Source organism: Phyllostomus hastatus, unplaced genomic scaffold (assembly GCF_019186645.2).
Source record: "Phyllostomus hastatus isolate PE091 unplaced genomic scaffold, TTU_PhHast_1.1 phas_scaffold_21, whole genome shotgun sequence".
Taxonomy (NCBI): domain Eukaryota; kingdom Metazoa; phylum Chordata; class Mammalia; order Chiroptera; family Phyllostomidae; genus Phyllostomus; species Phyllostomus hastatus.
In genome coordinates this window covers 18,193,492-18,213,817 of record NW_025334017.1, presented here as the reverse complement: position 1 = coordinate 18,213,817, position 20,326 = coordinate 18,193,492, and the positions used below count along the sequence as shown (strand labels likewise).

Sequence of the window (20,326 nt, the reverse complement as noted above, 5' to 3'; positions counted from 1 at the left end):
CAGGGTGTGATTATTCTAGATTACTGTTTCATTCACATAGCGTGTCACTACATTCCGCAGCAAATCCCAGGCGAGTGTTCTCCTCCCCATCTCACACGTGAAGCTTCAAAAGACTAGTCACTTGCTTGCCCCGTTGACCAACTTACACAGCTGGTAAATATGGAGCCCGATCCCAGGCTAGCTCTGCCTAACTCCAAAGTCTATGTCCTAACTTCACTCACACTGTCCCCTGAATAAACGTGGGCCCTGGTCTTCATATTTATGATCTAAAATAAATAACTTCAAAGACAGTATAATCAAAAGTCATAGCCAAATATATTTTTAACATGTTTATTCAAATACAGGGGGCTAGAGACTGGGAGATGTTTTATTGTTTGGGCTGGTTTTACTGGCAGTTTGTGCTTGTTTATTTGTTCCTTTGTTGACTTCCTGGATTTTTTAGATGTCTGTTTTGGAAGAAATGCGTGGAGGAGGGGATGGAAAGACTATCTACTTCGTATGGTACATACAGTTCCCGTAGGCAAGTAATTTTTTTTAGTGGGGATTTTGGAGTTTAGAGTTTTTGCTGTGTAGCTCCAAAACATGTTGTCCAAGAAAGTGACTAGAGATACAGGAAGGGAAGTAAAAGGTGAACCGAAGTCCCTTCCTGGACAAGGCTTCTGTTGTCACTGCTGCCAAGTCTCCCAGATGGGAAGGACCTACCGTGTGAGCATAGGCAGAAAAATCTGGAATCCATCCATCTGCAAGAAGGCTTTGACACCCAGTTACATTCCTAGATCTCTTCTTAACTGATTGTGTTTTTTCCTGTCATGTGGAAACCTCTTTTAAGCCAGATTTATTTTCTAAATGGAAATATCCAGGCTTTGGACAAAGCAGCTCTTGCTCAGAGTGGTACAGACCCCAAGGTCCATCAGTTACATATGCTCGGTTGTTACGCACGTGTCCCTCAGAGAGGTTCCAATGAGACCTCTGTGGATGGCAAAGATTTTTATTAAAAAGTTGAGTGAGGAGGGGAGTCTCAAGAACCCACAGTAGGAAGTAGAGAGTCCTCTCCTTGGATCACCCCCAGCCCTCATTTCAGGGGTGGTGGCCCTGGTGCACCATAATGCCAACTTGGGCCAAACTCTTAAGTCCTTTCCAGATGAAAAAATAGGGAGCAGTTGCCTCTTCCTGAAGTTGGTGACTCCTGTCCGCATCGCAGTGACCTACAAGTGCCAAGACCACACAAAATTATTGTCCTCATTGCAAACCACCTTATGAATGCTTTGCCTTTGTGCTGCAGCAAGGCTGGCCCCCCAGCTTGTCCCACAGGCCCTCAGTGCTCCCAGCATGACCAGACCAGGCCTCATGATGCTTTTGCTCTCGAAACCAAGCCTCTCCTTGGCTCACCACAACTTACAGACATGAAGCAAATCTTAGCCATGACACTGATAAAATCACCATAGAGTAAAACTTTCCCTCTTTGCACTCTTTTTTTTTAATTTATTTTATTTTTTTTTTCATTACCATTAGCTGCCCTCCCTCTTTGCACTCTTAAGGAGGATAAAGAACCATTGTGATTTGCAACACTGAAAGAGAATTAGCACTCCCTTGGTGGTGGAATAAGTAGAACACCAAAATCCCCCACTCACCATTAGCATAAAAGCAAGACCTGACCACGTTGGCTGGTAAAATGGTTTATTGGCTGGGCAAAGGCGTCTCATCTTTTTCACTGGTTGACCTTCAGCTAATCAGTTTCACCACTTATCCATTCATTATTCATTCTCACTTATGCAGGCAGACGTTGGACTCAGCGCTGAGATTACAAAAGAGAACAAGACAGAAACAACCTGTGAGCTCAAGAAGCTGACGACAGTCCAGCTATTTTTCCCTCCCCTCGTCATTCTCACGAACTTTAAAAATCTGCCTGTTATCAGACCTGCACGAACACAGCTGTAAGCAGCTCTGCCTCTCTGGTCTATATAAATGGCAGTCATCGCTGGAGAATTCTTCATATATCAGCTTTCAACTTAAGGAAGCAATGAAATCTAAAAATAATTATCACTGTATGGTTTGAAATAGTTCTGTTACTTGAAAAACAACGTATTTGAAAGTCACAGCATATCTGAGCTGGGAAGGAATTATTTCTTTTTATTTCTCTTTTCAATGACAGTTTTATTGATATATAATTCACTCACTGTACAACTTACCATTTAAAGTGTACCTGTCAATGGTTTTTAGTACATTCACAGAATTGTGAATATTAGAGCATTTCAGCACTCCAGAAAGAAACCCCATCCATACCCATTAGCTAACATATCAGTCTACTTTCTGTCCTTAGAGATTCAGCTGGTCTGTGCTTTTCACATACATGGAACTGCTGCAGCGGGCTTCTTTCACTTAGCGCACTCTTTTCATGGCTTCTTGGTGCTGTGTGTGTGTCAGTGCTTCTTCCCTTCTATGGCTGGATCATATTCTGTTATGTGGATATTTCAGATCTTAATTACCCATTTATTAATACATGGCATATTTCATTTTGTATGTGAAGAAACTAAAGCAATAAAGGGCTGAGTTGAGAGCATTTAAAACCAGGTTTTGAGTGCTCATTCCATTCAATCCATTAGGTCCCATAACTTAAAAGGACATGTTCACCTCTACTTTTGAAACACATACCTAAGAAAAATTCTGCAATAGAAATGAGGCTAAGAAATACAACATAGCTTCTAAGACTGCCTCCGAAGTGGTCTAGGCAGTCTCCTCATTATTTGCTATTGTTATTTAAGAGTTTTTCCCCATTTTCTACAGAAGAAAGAATTTTGAGGGTGAAACAAGTCAATTTAAAAATGGTTCTGGCCCTGGCTGGTATGGCTCAGTGGATTGAGCACCAACCTGAGAACCAAGGGGTTGCTGGTTCAATTCCCAGTCAGGGCACATGTCTGGGTTAAGTTCCCGGTGGGGGGCACACGAGAGGCAACTGCACATTGATGTTTCTCTTTGTCTCTTTCTCCCACCCTTCCCCTCTGTCTAAAAATAAATAAAATCTTTAAAAATGTTTTTCTTCATGGAACATAGCCCTCATCATTGCCCTTGCCCATTTCTCCGATTCTATGTCTCTCTTCTCTATTGCTGTCTGTGTCCAAGCCACAGGTTATTAGAATGGTCTTGTGGGAGTTGAAAGAGAGAGGGAATACATTCCTGATCAAAAGGAGTACATTAGAGACCAAAAACCGTCACCTTCAACTTCAGTTTACCAAGGCACGAACTCCAGGCTCCATAGGCCATAGGCAAATGTTGTGAAATTCTTCCTGATTACACCTGCCTCCCTACAGTTATACACATTTAGATGAGGTTGAGGAATATCATAGTTGTGTTTACTATAATAACATTTTCTGTATTCAGAGATTTTACTTAAGAAAATGATGTTAGACTCAAGATTGAAGTTTCTATTACAATAAAAACAAGTTTTATAACAATCTTAGCCATCCTGTATTGAACTCATTATATGGAGACAACAGGTTGAAGAGCAATGTGGTAGCTCTGAGACGAGCCCTGGAATGTGGACTTTCATAGGGGGCCCCTGGTGATTCTTCATCCAAGGCAAGATGCAAGTTTGGGAAAGCAGACGAATGATTAAGTCATGGGTGTTAGACACCCCTCGGATGCACACTGCTCGAGTTTGAATCCTGACTCCACCACACTCAGTGTGGTCTTAGGAAAGTTTCCCACTTGTATGATAACAATCCCTATTCCATAGCATTGTGGTGATATTAAAATAAAATATCTCTACAAGATTTGGGGGACCTGGTTTAAGAAAAATAATTGCAAAATATCATTTTGTAATTTTACAAAAATTATAAATTTATAATTTGTAAATTTTACAAAAACATATGACCATGTGAAAACGTTGCTAGAACCCTGAAGTTTCATTGGCTTTATGGAAAATCCACTGCTAAGCAGCTGTTAATTTACTGTGCTCAGGATTGGTGGACATTGTTCCATGCAGTTCTTGCAACTAACTCATGAGAAAAGGGTTATCTCCACTTTACAATAGAAAAATCAAACCAGAGGCTTAGGGAGAAGGTGGCCTGTCCAAGACTATACCAAAAACAGTGGCTGTACAAACCCAGGTCTCTCATGTCCCCAAGCCAACTAGTGTTGCCAGGACTACATACTGAATATGCACATTGCCTTGATTAATCCTCTTTATTTATATGAATGACTGTGTCAAAGTTAACATGCGTGGTTCCGTTTCTCTACCCATTATAAAGAAATAGTACACTTTTAAAATATACATAAAATACAAAGATATGTAAAGAACAAATTTATCTACAGTCTCATAAAATTTACATAAAGAACACTATTTATCTACAGTCTCATCATGTAATACTGATTTAATGGTGATGAACTCCTTTAGCTTCTTCTTGTCTGGGAAGCTCTTTATCTGTCCTTTGATTCTAAATAACATCTTTCATGGGTAGGGTAGTCTTTGTTATAGGTCCTCACTTTTCATGACTTTGAATATTTTGCACCAATCCCTTCTGGCCTGCCAAGTTTCTGTTGAGAAACCAGCTGACAGCTTTATGGGAGCTCCCTTGTAGGTAACTAACTGCTTTTCTCTTGCTGCTTTTAAGATGTTCTCTCTGTCTTTATTTTTTTTTCTAAGATTTTATTTATTTTATTTTTAGAGAGAGGAGAAGTGGGGGAGAAAGAATGGGAGAGAAACATCAATGTGTGGCTGCCTCTCATGCGCCTCCCACTGGGGACTTGGACCACAATCCAGGTATTTGCCATGACTGGGAATCAAACCTGCAACCCTTTGGTTCACAGGCTGGTGCTCAATCCACTGAGCCACACTAGCCAGGGCTCTCTCTGTCTTTAAACTTTCGCATTTAAATTATGATGTGTCTTGGTGTGGGCCTCTTTGGATTTATCTTGTTTGGGACTCTGTGCTTCCTGGACTTGTGTGTCTATTTCCTTAGCCAGTTTAATGAAGTTTTCTGTCATTTTTTAAAGCAAGTTTTCAATTTCTTGCTCTTTTTCTTTGTCTAGCACCCTGATGATGTGTGTGTTGGTGTTATGCCTGAAGTTGTCCCAGAAGCTCCTTAAGCTATCCTCATATTTTGGATTCTTTTTTCTTTTTGCTGTTTTGATTGGGTGTTCTCTCCTTCCTCATCTTCCAAATCACTGAAACATTCTACTATTTTTTTCCATCTATTCTACTATCGATTGCCTACAATGTAGTCTTCACTTCAGTTATTGTATTCTTCATTTCTGACTGTTTCGTTTTGTTTTCTATCTCCTTTTTTATGCTTCTTAGATCTTTGTTGTAGTTCTCACTGAGACCAGCAGTTCTTCCCCTAAGTTTCTTGAGCATCATTATAACGAGTGTTTTGAACTCTGCAACTGATAGATTGCTTATGTCCATTTTCTTTAGTTCCTTTTCTGGAGTTTTGTCCTGTTCTTTTATTTGGAACATGTTCCTGGTCTCCACATTTAGGTTGCCTTCTTGTGTTTGTTTCTATTTATTGAGTTAGAGCTGTTAGGTCGCCCAGTCTGAGTAGCCTTATGTAGTAGGTGTCCTCTATGGCCCAGCAGTGCAGCCTTCTCAGTCACCCTCACTAGGTACTCCACGTGCACCTCCCCATCTCGTGTGGGCTGTGTGCTCCCCCCTGTTGTAGTTGAGCCTTAATTGCTTTTGGTACATCAATGGAAGGGACTTACCCCAGGCCAAGGAACTGCAAAGACTGACCATGACCACTGTGGAGCGTCTCTGTGCAGAGACTGATCCCACGGAGCAAGACTTACTTTGGTGAGGCTCTGGTGCCCACTGAGTCTGCCCCTTGAGTGTATTACTCACAGAGGTGGTTGTGGTGTTTCTACCTGGCCTGAAGCCATCCACCAGGTACACTGGTTCTGGGGTCTCCTGGAAGGTGCAGACAAAGGTCAGCTGGCCTGGCCAGGGTCCAGCATGAGCTAGAAAGTGATTTGGAGCTGGCTGCTACTTGTGCTGGGCTTAGAGATGCCCGGGAGAGGCCAAGCTACAAATCAAGGCTGGCTACTGCTAGTGCCAGGCCTGGGGCCACTTAGCAAAAGGTACAGGGTAGGCAGAGGCCAGATGCAGCTTGTTTGAGAGATATTAGGAAGTTCACAGCATGAGCCAAGATAGACCATTTATTTGGACAAGCCACTAGAAAAGGCCTGAGTGGGCCTGAAAGTTGGGTGGGGCACAGCCTCAGGGAATTACCAGAGCAGGGCGAAGAATGAGAGCCAGGTTAATGAGGACTAAGATATGGCACTTGCCTGCCAGCTCCGTGGGTTAAGGGATCAGCAAGGGTGCCCTTTGAGCTGCTTCTCCAGTGCTGGAGCTCAGAGTAAGTAAGTTTGACTAAGTGCATGCAGGCCCTTTAAGAGCAACACCTGGGACTCCAGACAGCCTCCATCTCACTCAACCACAATCCCCGCTGGTTTTCAGTTATGAGGACTTCTCTCTCCAGCATTAGAAATATGGACTGGGAGCCTGTGTGGGGTTGGGACCCCTTGCTTTTCAGGGGGGACCTCCACAGCGAAGATATCCCTCACAATTTTTAAATGCCACAAGTGGGTGTGGGGCCAGCTTGTTCCACTTCTTTGCCCCTCCTACTAGTCTCCAAGTGGCTTCTTTATATTCTTAGTTACAGGACTTCTGTTCAGCTAGATTTCAGGCAGTTCTGAATGATGGTTGTTCTGTAGTTTAGTTGTTATATTGATGTGGTTGTATGAGGGTGTGAATACTGCATTTAGCTATGCTGCCATCTTGACCAGGAGCCCCTAATAAGTTTTCAACAAAATATTTTAAAAGATTGTTACAATAGTAATACACTTTGGGGAAATAATTCAAATAGCACTGAAGTGCATAAAGTTAAAAAGTAAAATTACCAGGCTTTAAAAATGTGAACTAAATTCATGCTGAAAAACTCTGCTTCCTTACTAGGCTCTGAGAAGAGATTTTAAAGATACAAAAAGGAAGGAAGGAAGGAGGGAAAGGGAAAGGAAAGGGGAGGAGAGGGGAGGGGAGGGGAGGAGAGGGGAGGGTGAGGAACATGAAAGACGATATAGCCATCCTTGAAATCCTCTCCATTAGAGCTGAGAGGCTTTCCTTAGGGAAGTGGAGCTGCAAAACCACATGGTAAGCAGAGGCACCCATCTCATAACCTCTGTGTAGGAACTAGTACCTCCAGGCCACAGGGGAAATGAAGCCCAGAGTGAAGAAAGTTGTGGCCCAGGTGGCAGGTGAGCTCACCCAACCTCTGAAAAGGTCAGCACCATCCCAAGGAGACAAAAGTCTCAACAAAAGGAGGAACTTGCACCTGCGAAAACAGTTGCCAGAACAATGAGGACTTAAGCACTGGAGATTTCAAATCCTCAGAGACAACGTGCTCAGCCTCAGCTGCATGGTGGAATCACCTGGGAGCTTTTATGAGCCTGATGTCCACTGCTCCCAGACAAAACTTAATTGCTTCCCCGATCCCACCACTGCCCCAATGAAGTCAGAATGTGAGATGGGACTCAGCATCAGTTTTTTTTTGAAGTTCCAGGTGATTCCAATGTGCAGCCACACATCACAGGTTGATTTCAGGTGCTCGGTAGGGCAGGGGTATCAAACTCATTTTCACTGGGGGCCACATCAGCCTTGCAGTTGCCTTCAAAGGGCCGAATGTAATTTCAACTCCTTTACAGTTAAGGAGTAGTTACATTTATACAGTCCTAAAATTATTTCTGCCCTTTGAAGGCACCCACGAGGCTGATGTGGCCCCCAGTGGAAATGAGTTTGACACCCCTGCAGTAGGGAATCAAGTCCATGAAATACGAGGAGGCTGTAACACAGCAATATATAATCATAAGAAAGAATCCACTTAAGGTGCTGAAAATAAAATACATATCATTGTTGAGAGCAAAAATATAATAATGGTCTGATATTAAACTGGGTGTGACCTTGACATCAGTTTCTTTAGATGTGTCACCTCCCAGCATTGGTTCAGCCTCTTTCTTCCCCTCTGCCTGCCTGCCTTCCCTCTCTTATTCCTGGTCCCAGATCCTGTAAATACAGTCAAAAGAGCACTACACAAAAATCTAGCAAACAAGAGCAACAAAGAAAGTTTCTGGGAGACCAGCAGCTGCAGGTCACAGGAGTTCTGCAACTGTGCTTTCTGACCACCCCGGCCGTTGTCTCCCTGAGCCCTGGCAGGATCCGAACTTGGGGAGGCACCCTGGAACTTTCCGTGAGAACACGTATGGAGGGGCCCTGGAAGAAGAAATACATTTCACTGTGTCATCCTCTACCTCCTTCCCAGGACACTGACACCTGGTTAACATGAACAATGGGACTGCTTGAAAGGAAAAAAAACATTGAAGAAAGCCACCTGCAAGGTATGAATGAGAAAGGGGGTCCTCCATCCCACCCACGTCCCCTCTCCATCTCCGCCTGGTCTCAGCAGCTATAGGGAGGGTAGAAGACTTGCTCTATCCTAGAGGCAGCTCTGCATTTGTATGACACTGATGGGGCTGGCGAACACGGGACAGCACAAGCATGTGACAGACAAGACAACAGTGAAGAGATGGCCTGCGTTGACTTCCTAGCTGCCACTTACTCACTGAAGGCCTAGAATGCCTTGGGTTTAAATCTCAGGTCAATACCTGAGGCAGATGTCTTCACTGAGGCATTCAAAGCCTTAGTGTCTGAGCTGGGGGTAACAGTACCTACTCCCACTAAAGTGCCAGCAATTCAACTGAATAATGTAAAGGCCTAGTGCAGGGGAGGTACCCAGCAGATGATCAGTCAGTCTGCCCTCCTGAAGGAACCAACCACTACAACCACGTCTGAGCTACTCTGAGAACTGCAGGAACCGAGAGCTGGAACACACAGGTGGTGTCTGTAACACGCCTCAGACTGTCTCATAAGTGTGTGCTCTTACTACGCACATATATCTCACATATCACAATGCCACTTTGATGCCTATTTTAAGGCTGCAAAGGCATCTGTATTTATGCAACTTTTTCCAGATGTTTTTCTATACACTGGATTTAATTTTGCCCATAATAAAGGGAGTAAATTTACCTTTGGTGGCCATTAGTCCTTTCAAACTACCAAGACCCTTAGGGAAAAAACCCAAAAAACTCCTATCAGTAAACTTGCATCTGAGGGCCCCTCGGCCAGGGCCTTGTTTGATAATCTATTAACCTGCATGAGACTTTTCCCTGGAAGTATATCAGACTTCCCTTGTAATCACTTTTAATTAAACTCTTACTGAGGTCACTGTAGATTCACGCACAGCTCTAAGAAGTTGCAGAGACAGCCCATGTGCCCTTCCCTAGTCTCCTCCATGGTAGTGTCTTACAAAACTATAGTAAATGTCAGACCTGGCATGTTGATAGTGAGACAATCAAGATACAGAACTTTTCCATCACTGCGCGGGTCATTCTTGTTGCTCTTTTATTGCCTTACGCTCCTGCACCACCACCTTAACACTGGCACCTACTGATGTGTCCTCCACATGTATGATTTCATTCTTGTCATTTTAATAGTGTTATGTAAATAGAGCTATATAGTATATGATCTTGGGGGTTGTTTTTTTTTCACTCAAGCCTAATTTTCTAGAGGTTCATGCAGAGCATTGCCTGTATCAACAGTTTGATCCTTTTTTTCTGCTGAGTAGTATTCTTCAGTGTGATTGGACCACAAATGTTTTTCGATTTTTTAAAAATAACTTTTTTTAATTACAGTTGACACACATTACATTAGTTTCATATGTACAACAGTGATTAGACATTTATATAACTTATGAATGATCACACCAAGAAGTCTAGTAGCCATTTCACAACATAGGCATTACCATATTACTATGTTCCCTGTGCTGTATTTTGCATGCTGTGACCATCTTGTAACTAACAAATTGTACTTAATTCTTTCCCCCTTTTCACCCATCCCTCCAACCACCTATCCCTTCTGGCAACCAACAAAATGTTCTCTGGATCTGTGAATTTGTTTCTACTTCGTTCATTTATTTTGTTCTTTAGATTCACGTGGCATTTGTCTTTCTCTGTCTGATTTATTTCACTCAGCATAATATGGACCTCTCTAGGTCCATCCATGTTGTTGCAGATGGCAAGATTTCTTTTTTATGGCTGAATCATATTCCATTGTGTATAAGACAAGGTCTGCCCGGGAAAAGTCCAGCCATTGTTATAATGAGAATGGTTTGTGTGACATCAGTGTAACCTGGTAACCAAGGAAAGTGGACTGGAATGCGCATGTGTTCAATGTGAACAATGACGACTTTAGTCTACTAGTCAGTGGAGGTGGCTGATGCTATTGAGTGAGTATGTGTACTGTGTGGCCATCACATTTAAAATGACTGAGCAAATAAAGCCAATGGATCTGCATCAAATTTTGTGTTAAGCTTGAACATTCCTCAGTGGAAACTATTCGGATGATTCAGAAGGCTGCAGCTATGGACAACTGGTGATTGGCAGCTTCATCATGACAGTGCACCTGTTCATGTATCTCATGCAGAGTTTTCTAGTGAAACATCAAATCACCCAGGTGACTCAGCCCCCCTATGGCCCAGATTTGTTGCCCTGTGACTTCTGCGTTTTCCCCAAACTAGAATCCCCTTTGAAAGGGAAGAAATTTCAGACCATTGATGAGATTCATGAAAATATGATGGGGCAGCTGACACTGATTGGGAGAACTGTGTGAGGTCTCAAGGTGCCCACTTTGAAGGGGACTAAGACATCATTGTCCTATGTACAATGTTTCTTATATTTTGTATCTTCTTCAATAAATGTCTGTTTTTCATAGCACAAGGCTGGATACCTTCTGGACAGAATTTGTATGCACCACTTCTTGATCCATTGATGTATTGGTGGGCTTCCATATCTTGGCTATTTTGAATAATGCCACAATTAATATAAGAATGCATATGTCTTTTCAAATTGGAGTTTTGGGTTTCTTTAGATAAATACCTAGAAGTGGAATTGCTGGCCCTTTTTTGTCTCTTGTTATAGCCCTTGTTTTAAAGTCTATTTTGTCTGATATAAGTATTGCTGTTCTAGCTTTTTAAAAATTTCTACTTTCATAAAATATCTTTTTCCATTTCTTTACTTTCAGCCTGTACCTTTTGATCTGAAGTGAATCTCTTGTACACGGCATAGGTAAGAGTCTTATTTTCTTATCCATTCAGCCACCGTATGTCTTTTGGCTGGAACACTTAATCTATTTGCATTTAAAGTTATTATCTATAGATATATATTTATTGCCATTTTATTGTTCATACTTTTCATCTTTTTTCTTCTTCTTCAAGAAGACCCTTTAAAATATCTTGTAATACTAGTTTGGTGGTGATGAACTCCTTTAGCTTTTTCGTGTCTGGGTGTTTTCTGCTTCCTTATCTTCCAAATTACTGATTTAATCCTCTGCTTCATCTACTCTATTTTTTCATCTCTTCCACTGCTGATTCCCTGTAGTATATTCTTCGTTTCAGTTTTATACCTTCATTTCTGAGTGGTTGTTTTTTTATGTCTTCTATCTCCATTTTATGCTTCCTATCTCTTTGTCTCTGAGACCATCAGTTCTTCCCTTAAGTTCATTGAACATCTTTATAACCAGTGTTTTGAACTCTGCATCTGGTAGATTGCTTGTCTTCATTTTGTTTAGTTCTTTTCCTGGAGTTTGGTTCTGTTCTTTCATTTGGGATGTGTTTCTTTGTCTCTTCATTGAGACTGCCTCCCTGTGTTTGTTTCTATGTAGGTGGAGCTGCTTCATCTCCTGGTAGAATCATCTTATGTAATAGGTGCCCTTTGGGGCCCAGGGGTGCAGTCTCCCTGGTCACATGAGCCAGGTGCTTCAGGTATGTCCCTTGTGAAGGTTGTGTGCACCCTTCTGTTACAGTGGAGCCTTGACTTCTATTGGCAAATAAATGGGATGGATTGACCCTCAAGCTGAGTTTTGTGAGGACTGGCCATGACTATAGTGGAGGAGCTGTTGTGCAAGAGCTAAGCTTACAAAGCAGGATTCACTCTAACAGGCTCTGCTGCCTGTAGAGCCTGCTCTTGAGTATGTCATTTGTGGAGGTAGTTTAGTGGTGTTCTGCTGTGGTCTGAAGCTGGCCAATTGGTATGTTGATTTGAGGGCCCCTTGGGAAGGGCCCTCATGCAGGCCAATGTCAACCACTGCCTGTGCCCTGCCCAGGGTCCTGGCACGAACTACAAAGTGATTTGCAGATGGCTGCCACTTATGAGGGGCTTGTAGGTGCCTGGGAGAGGCTAAGCTGTGAACTGAGACCAGCTGCCACTTGTGTCAGGCTTGGGGATGCTTAGTAAGAGGTACAGGGCATGCTGAGGCTGATGCTACCTATTTGGGTTTTGTGAACCCTAGAGAGATTCTGGGAAAGTCTGCATCAGGAACCAAGACAGGCTGATAAAGGAAAAGATACTAGAAGCATTTTGGTGGGCCCACAAGTTGGATAGGTGGGGTCTCAGGGAATTATGGGTAGGGCGAACAGTGTTAGTAGCCAGGTTGATAGGGACTCAGATGTGGTGCCTGTCTGCTCTGACAGTGGGAGGGCTCAGCAAAGGAACAATGACCTCTGCCAGTACTTCTGTATTGTAGAAATCTTCCCCTCTAGCCCTCACCCTGAAGCCAGACAATTCACTTCCTCCCCATATTTCCTCTCTGGTGCTTTTCGGGTTTTTCCCAAGAGCTGGAGCTCAAAGTAAATCTGTGTGTGGGCCCTTTAAAAGGAATGCCTGGTACTCCAGAAGCCCTCCATATAACTCAGCCATAGTTTCCACTGGCTTTCACAGCCAGAAGTTATGGAGACTTCTCCTCTTGGCACTGGAACTCATGGCACTGGAGCCTGATGTGAGGCTGAGACGACTCACTCTTTAGGGGAAACCTCTACAGCCAACATATCCCTCCCAATTTTTAATCCACACACATGGTATGGGACCAGCCCATTTCACATGTCTATCCCTCCTACCAGTCTCCTTGCAGCTTCTTCTTTATACCCTTAGTTATAGGACTTCTGTTCCGCTAGATTTCAGGCAGTTCTGAATGATGGTTGTTCTTCCATCTGTATTTTGGATTCATTTCTTAGAATTCCCTGAACTGGAATTACTGGGTTAAAGGATATGAATAGCTTTTTGCTAATTTGATAGTTTAAAATACATCATTTTGTGGTTTTAATCTGTATTTCTTTCCTTACTAGTGATGCCAAACATTTCTCTTTATCGTTGTTTACTAGTTGTATTTCCTCCTTTATGAATTGTCTGCTCATGTTCTTGGCCCATTTACCTATTAGGAACTTAGTATTTCTCTTAGTGATTTGGAATCCAATCACTTCTCCTCACTTCCACCCAGTGTAACACTCCATCACCTCTCACCTGAGACACTGCAGTAGAATCCTAACTGGTCTTCCTGCATTTGCTCTCCACCTTTGTATCAACTGGGAATAATGCAGCCTTTTCACAATAAGGTAGGTCAGGTCACACCACTGCTCAGAAGCTTTCATAAAGTTTCTACCATGTTCTACCAGTCTATATGTAATCTGTTTCCCACCCAACCTCTCTGACTTTATTTCCTTCCTTGCTAACTCAGCTCCAGCCATGTTGGTGGTATGATTTGTTAAAGATACCAAGCATGACCCTGCTGCAGGGAGTTTGCACCCACTTAGTGCTGCAGACCCGGAATGCGTTTCCACAGATGCCCCCATGGCATGTTGTCTCATCTGCTAAATATGTTTCATTCTCTCATCTTCATCACCCATCTCCAGCCTCTGCCAGTGTGACCGCCGTCTTCTGCCTTCTCACCTTCAGGTAAATAAATGGACTTTCCAGCTACTCAGTCTTACAAGCTAGAAAGCTTGGAATCTGCTTCAACTTCTCTCTCTCTCTCTCTTTCTCTGTCATTCCCCCAGAGCTGATCAAGGACCAAATCCTGTTTATTTTATCCCAGAACTGTACCATGCTTTTCTACCCCCATTATTATTCCCTGGTTTAAACTCTTACTAGCCCTTGTACTGTTTATTTCTATGGCTAGCAACAGGCTCTTCACAACTTGATCTTCCACCCTTCTATCAGAGTTTCCCCTTAAAACAAACAAACAAACAAAAAAAAAAAACAGGATCTTGTCTCAACATAGCTTATTGACCTTTTCTAAATTCTGTTGCCAAATCCCACAAACAGTCACGCCAGGCTGTCCTATTGCCTACCCCCCAGCCTCCTTCTTCTCCTTCCTCAGATGCTCACCATTCTCCAAACATCTCAGGCCCATTCCTGACTCTGTTTCACACCTATTGGGATGTGTGTGTTCTACCCCCAGACCTTTAAACCAAACGTCACCATCAATATGTGGCCCAATAAGTATTTGAAAGCTTAAACTGTTTTTTCCCCTGCATTTCCCTCTTTTCCTTGGCCCATTCTAGAAGAATCTGTTCTCAGTCTCAGAGGAGATTGGGCAGGTGGATAGCAGAGTTGGTCTGGAGACACTTCCCTCCCTGGCCCAAAGGTCCCAGATCTAATCTTGTTGAGCTGAAGAGCACTTGAGGTTAGAGACCACATCTCTGGTAGAAACAGGGCTAGAGGAAGGGATTTCTCCCACCCCAAGAAGAGAGGTGTGAGCCTGGGGAGGGAAAGAGAGGTCTCTGGTACCAGCGTCAGAGATCTCTTCCACCAGCATCAGAGATCTGTGTCCTGCTTTCTGGAGTCACCAAAGAATGCATCAGGTGCTTGGTGGAAATACCCATGATACACTGGGAAGATGGGACCCTGCAGCCAGAGTTCCTGTGTCACAGAAAAAGCAGCACAGGGGACTGAAGAGCTCTGCAAGCTGAGTAACACAGCAGGTTTTTAGCACAGCCCTGAGCAGGGGGAAGTCCCCAGGAAGGACTAGGACTGAATTTCCTACAAGCCTAACAGGATGGGGGCTGATAGTGAAAATGAAATTGGATGAGAAGAAAGAATGAAATGGGTTATCTAGTTCACTGAATTCTTTACCTGCTTGAGCGCAACTGCACCCATCTTCTCAGGCTCCCGCCCTGCCCCATGCACCTTCTGATCTCCTGCTCTTGTCTTTTGGCCCCAGATTTCTGGTTCACTAGACCTGCTGTCAGGACTATGTGCCAATCTTCACAACTTCCCTCCTGCTTTTTTGGACTATGGGTTTCCTTCGGTGCTGTTGACTCTGCTGGCAGCATGGGTTTGGGAATCTTCTATTGAAGAAGTAGAAGTCCTGCTATAGGGAGTTCCAGTACACCCCAAACTGGACCAACCTACCTCTGGCCTCCAAGGGTAGGAGTGAGAAGGGACACAAGTGCAGAAAGTTTTCCCCTCTTCTCTACCTGACAGCACTTTATTCACCCTTCAGGACCTTGCTCAAATGTCACCCCCTGGGAGCCTTCCCTCACCCACTAGGCAGGGCTCCTTCTCGGGATTTCCACAGCATTTCGTTTATACCTCTGCGCTTATCACAATATATTATTATGTATTTACATGGTGTCCTTTTCACCTTGACTATGAACACCTTGGGGGCGGTGACCACATCTCATTCACCTGGCACAATGTCAGCTACAGAACAGGGACTCACCCTAAGTGCCATTTCTCCAAGAGTGCGTCAGACTCTCATATGCTACTCTATACTTTTTCTCTGTACCGGGTAGAAATGCATTTAGCTGTAAGTAACAGAGAACCTGACTACAGCGGCTTAAATAGCGTCTTATTTTTCTTACACAAAGAGAAGTTTGAAAGTAAGCAACTCAGGGCTGTGAGACACCCAGCCTCTCCCTATCTTTCTATCCTGCCAATCTTAATGCAGCAGTCATAAGATGACTGCTATACTTATAAGTTCACATATGTACTTAGAAGCATATGTAAGTTCTAGGCAGGAAGATGTAGGAAGTGTGAAGAGTCATATTTTCCTATTTCATCAGGAAAGCACAGGTTTTGCCATAATACTTCTGCTTATATATCATTGGTTGGAACTATGTAACATGACCACCCCTAGCTGCAAGGGAAGCTTAAAAAGGGAAGGCAAGAGAGAAAATGGTGGAGCATGGGTATGAATGAGAACATTCTTGGGCCGCCCCCCCAGATCTACTGAATCAGAAACGCTGAGGATAGGGCCCAGTGGTCTGTACAGGAACAAGCCCTCTAAGTGATTCCAATTTAGCTGAAGTTGGAGAATCACAGTCATATCTAACAACTAGCATTATGGTAGGAAAAAATCCTAGGCTAGAATTCAAATGACATGTTTTTGTGAAATGATGCCCAACCAACTGAGCCACACTAGTCAGGGCAGAAATCACATATTTTTTTTTTACTGCAAGCTTTGTTACTTGCCAGCCAGGGGACCTTAGTTTTCTGATTTTTAAAATAGAAAGGAGAGAGAGAGACATCGATGTGAGAGAGAAATGTTGATTGTTTACCTTCTCATATGCACCTGACTGGGGATAGAACCTGGGTATATGCCCTGACTAAGAACCAAACCTGTGACCTTCTGGTCTACAGGACGCTGCTCCAACCAGCTGAGCCACACTGGCCAGGGTGCACTGATTTTAACACTGTAAAAATTCTTGTTAAATAAATAAAAAGCTGGCTGGTGCTAAGGAAGACATTCCATATGAGGTGACTCGAGAGTTCAGAGACAAAATAAAACTTAAGTGAGTATGGTGGTCACTATATTTTTCAGACCATAAGACACACCTAGGTTTTAGAGGAAAATAGGAAAAAAATTTTTGAAACAAAAAATGTGGTAAAATATTTAATAACATAAATAACATAATATTTCACCAATGTAAATGTAAACAGAACTCAACAGCAGAATTAACAACCACTATTCACCCCAAATTGGTGGGGGGGGTGTGCATCTTATAGTCCAAAAAATATGGTAATTTCATGTGTGGATGGAGAACCCTGACTAACGCAGAGGGGAAATTTCCTAACTGGAACTGAGTGCTTTATTTTCTTGTGCTCCTCTGTATTGTTTTGTAGGTCACCATTCCAGAAATGGGATATTCTCTTGGCACCATTTCTAATGTTTGCAATGATTGTATAAAATCAATACAAGACTAAAAATTCCATGTGTTGGCCTCTTAGAGCCTTGATGTCTTTCACAAGACCTTTTCTGGGGGTAATAATGACAGAGGAACCTTGCAATAGGCTGATCACAGTTATGTAGCTGACGCACTCAGTAGAGTGCAAAATACGCTGGAAAAGCAAAACTACCCGTAAAAAGTATAAAGAGAGAAAAAGTTACGACAGCAAGGGACAAAAATAGAAACTGAAACCACAGACATTCAAAATACACTCTTATCAAAAACAAATGTTTGTATCGGCCACAGTGGTTGCTGCTACAGGTGGTTTCCATGAGAGGAAAGAGGACAGACGTGGTTTCAAAACAAATACTCTAGACAGAGGATAATGAAATGGAGCATTTAGGGGAACAGTTTGTAAAAAGATATGAAACAAATGGACAGGATTTGGTGTTCTGCCATTTGGATTAAAAATGCCGAGACACCATGGTCCGAGCACCAAGTACAGTGTCCATCCCTCACTATAGTAAAACCTGCTCTCTCAGTTCTGTGTTTCTTCATTCCAAAACAGACACCCACATAATAGGCGCTGAGAAGTCTTTACCAGTGAACTTGGACAATTCATCACCTGCCCACTAGGCACCACAAAAGTCACAGTCAGATCTCCATTAGTCTTCATGTAACTTTCTCAGGTTTGGAAATTGCCATGACTAAAATAGCAGAGCCGTACCGACATCAGGAGAGTGACCTGTCTACTCAGGTGGAAATGATGGTGTCAAGAAAGGTTGACAAAGCTAGGAATACATGCAAAACCAACAAATTGTGAACTTTAAATGGGTGGATCGTATGACATGTGAATTATATCTCGATAAACCTGTTACCTGCTGTGGCTTAGTTGACGGAGCACTAGCCTGCGAACCCAGAGGTCACTGGTTCTATTCCTAGTCAAAGCACATGCCTGGGTTGGGGGCCAGGTCCCCAGTTGGGGGCGAGAGGCAACTGATCGATGTTTCTCTTCCTCTCTTTCTCCCTCCCTTCCCCTCTTTCTAAAAATAATAAATAAAACATGTTTTAAAAAGTAAAGCTTTTACCAAAAAAAGGAGGAGAAGGAGAAAAAGAAGGAGAAGGGGAGGAGGAAGGGTTTGCAGGCAAAGATTCCATGACACAGAGGCTGTGAGGCAGCAGAGGAATTGTATGCATGTCCATTAAATTTGCCTGTACAAAATGTGAAGCCAAGGCTTATTTATTGATTGATTTGTTTAACATCTGGGCTCCAACACGCAAGTACTATGATAAGAGAGTTTTTAGAAGCAAAATCATGAAGTCACGTGTTCCTCAGAGCTGGTGAAAGAGGGTAGCAATCCGCATATGAAAGTCTGAAACTGAGGCTGACCTGAAGCCAAGCTCAGGTTGAATAAAGAATAAAGAGGCCAATACAGGATTACAGATTCAAAACGTTAACCACTTTTGGAACTGGATTTCTGGGGGGTGTTTTAGTTCATCAGTCACGTGGAGCCTCACCTATTTCTCTTCCTTCCCCTTCCGTGAACCCATGACCTACCTCCCTCGCCCCACCCAAACCCTGAGTGCAGTGGCGGTAGGCAGCTGGGACAGCTATAAGTCCATGTGCGGCCATGTTTCCTTTGCTTCCTTCCTGGGGAATTGTTATGGTGATTACTGCTCCCAAGGACAGGTACTGAAATGTAGTTCATGGGATAGAGAGTCCCAGAGTTAGCATTTCTGGGGTCAAGTACAAGCCCTGCAACTCACAGTCATTTAACGCCTCTGGATCCCACCCTCTCTCACGCATTCGAGGACTTTGCTACTGTAATGACCCCTCTCTCTCCTGCAGCCACAGTTTCAGCTTCTCCACCATGCCGTGCTCACCAATAACATCAGCAGCTGAAATTTTTCACCCAGTAAAATTGCAAAATAAAAACAAAACCTGCCTGTCTCCCCCATTTGCTGCTGGCTCCATCACAATCCTTTGCTCTCCCTCACAGCAGAATTCCTAACAAAGAATTTCTTAGTGTTATGGGCTGCATTGTGCCCCCCCCTTCATATCTTGAAGCCCTAACCCCCAGCACCTCAGAATGTGACTGTATTTGAAGAGAGGGCCCTTTGAGGGGTGATTAAATTACCAGAACAGGAGATTAGAACACACAACACTGACAGAGGGAAAACCTCTGTGGGAGGACACAGGCAGAAGACCGCCATCAGCAAGCCAAAGAGAGAGGTCACGGGAGAGACCAACCCTGTTGACATCTCACTCTTGGACTTCTGGCCTCTAGAACTGTAAGAGAAATAATACCTGTTGTTCAAGCCACCTGGTCTGTGGCACTTTGTGATGGCAGCCACAGCAAACTAATAGACTTTCTCCATTTTCTCACCTCCTAGGCTCTCCTTCTTGTGATTGTCTTTTCTCTTGTTAACCCACTCGAGTCAGGACTGCATAGCCACCCACCCACCGAGCTTCTCGTCCAAGATCACCGCTGACCGCCGTCTTGCCAGACGCACAGCCCACTTTGCCTCCCTCCTCACGTTCCGCTTCCCCGCAGTTGGTCACGCTTCCCTTCTTGAAGACATTTTAGCACTTGGATTTCATTATCGCACTAAGTCGTCACTCACCTCATGGGCTGCTCCTTCTCAGACTTTTTAGTGGAATATTCCTCATCCCTTTCTCTCCTAGATGTCAGAGCTCCAGGCCCAGGTCTCAGTCCTCTTCTCTGCCCATGGTCTGTCCCAGGCCATTCCATCCAGTTCTATGGATTTAAATATTATTAAGAAGCTGATAAGTCACACATTTACATATATGTCCCTTGAGCTCCAGGCTCAAATATTCAATTGTCCAAACATTTCCTCCTGGGTATCGAAAAAGCATTTTAAATTCAACATGTCTAAAACTGCAGACTACCGCCTCTAATTTCCCATCCCATTTAGAATGAAATCCAAACTTCTCACCCTGCTCCCAAGTTCCCTAGTGACCAGCGCCCTGCCCATCTTTCTGAATTGTCTCCTCCCACTGCCCCCTCCCCCCACTGCCCTCCAGCCGCACTGCCAGTCCTCTAGTGCACACCTGGCTGTTCTGCCGCCCCTGGAGTCACTGGTTAGAGCTGCAGAGCTACTTACTCCTCTACGTCATTCAGGGCGTGGCTCAAAATTCCCCTTCCAGAGAGGACTTCCTTGACCCCTGTCTTGCACACCTCTCTCCTGCAGGCTGTAGAACTCAGTATACTTAGGTTGCACTTAAAATATTTTAGTAACCTTATACCACACATTATATT

General features: G+C 43.5%; 1 long non-coding RNA gene across 2 annotated transcripts; it reads right to left on the bottom strand.

Annotated features, from left to right (window-relative positions):
- Positions 1–310: 310 nt before the first annotated feature.
- Positions 311–20,146, bottom strand: LOC123833190. 2 transcript variants are annotated; one of them, XR_006788183.1, is made up of 4 exons: positions 20,119–20,146; positions 19,671–19,804; positions 1,632–1,795; positions 311–1,205 (listed from the first exon to the last, which is right to left on the bottom strand). It is a non-coding gene; the product is annotated as an uncharacterized LOC123833190 (long non-coding RNA). The 2 variants fall into 2 exon arrangements; XR_006788184.1 differs by lacking the exon at positions 20,119–20,146 and adding an exon at positions 20,004–20,070.
- Positions 20,147–20,326: the final 180 nt, after the last annotated feature.